Source organism: Jaculus jaculus, unplaced genomic scaffold, assembly GCF_020740685.1.
Source record: "Jaculus jaculus isolate mJacJac1 unplaced genomic scaffold, mJacJac1.mat.Y.cur mat_scaffold_56_1_539194_arrow_ctg1, whole genome shotgun sequence".
NCBI lineage: Eukaryota > Metazoa > Chordata > Mammalia > Rodentia > Dipodidae > Jaculus > Jaculus jaculus.
In genome coordinates this window covers 531,177-532,442 of record NW_025423504.1, presented here as the reverse complement: position 1 = coordinate 532,442, position 1,266 = coordinate 531,177, and positions in this window count along the sequence as shown.

Here is a 1,266-nt window from a genome sequence, read left to right as displayed (position 1 = left end):
ATTACTGTCCTCCCGGACTCCAGGGTCATCTGTGCCTCTTGCCTCCAGCCCTATGCCTCCCAGAGGATGGATTTTGGGGATGCCCTGTTTCACTCCTGTGAACTCCATCTGGCTCCAAAGCCTCCTCCTGCTTAATTTAGGTATCAAGTGACAACTTAATACCAAAATTAGTTCCATGCCTTACCAACAGGTAATAGTTCATTTTGGCTGCATACATGGTCTTAAACACCTATTAAGGGAATGTAACCACAAAATATTACAATATGGACAAAGATTTGGACTAATAGTCTCCTCTGTCTGATGGTGGAATATAGTACTAAGCTCTTGATTAACTCATGAATTTTTCTGCCTCTTCCAGGCCCTTATTAGTTGGCCCTATTTGTCTTTAATTTTAAAAGCCCAAAAATTGTCCTCACTTGTTATGGTTGCCAAAGTTATTTGTTTGTATTAGTCCAATATCTCCTTGATATACCTTGTGACAATAGAGTTGTTTACTCTGTGGCTTTCCAAGTTAATAAAGATTATAGAGACCTTTAAAGTTAATGTAAGGGCTGGAGAGATGACTCAGTGGTTAAGGCACTTGATTGCAAAGCCTAAAGACATAAGTTTGATTTCCTAGTACCCATATAATGCTAGATGTACAAGGTGGTACATGCACCTAGACTTTGTTTGCAGTAGCTGGAGGCCCTAGAATGACCATTATCTCTCTTTCTGTCTTCTTTCTTTCTCTCTAAAATAAATAAATAAATATTTTAAAGTTAATGTAATTTAAATATGTGACCCTGTACAAGCAGAAATAAATTTTAATATCCAATGTATAAATCCCTACCAAAAAAAGAGGTATATCTCTAGGGACAGGTCTCAGAGCCTAGCCCTAAAGTGCATTTAGGGCAAATCTGGATCCCAGTCCTAAGATATAGAAACAATTTAGAGCTCTGGCTATTTGTGCTTGCTGATATTGGTGATACTGGTTGTTTGATTGTGTTTCTTTGCTTATATAGAGAGAGGAAAGCCAGATTCTCCTGCCATTGATAAGCATCTCTTAAAATTTGTAACACAAGGGAACTCACATACCCTTAGGGAATTGGGCCCATACTCATCAGCCAACAGATATAAATTTATCAGAATATAGTTAAAAATACGAAGTCCTCAGCTGATTATTCAGCTGCAGGAATCTCCCTGCTAATTATTCTTTTAATGCTTTTCTGTAAAACTTGCCTATATCATACTCAGAGTCTGTGACATTAGTCAAGGGCTTGGTTTCTT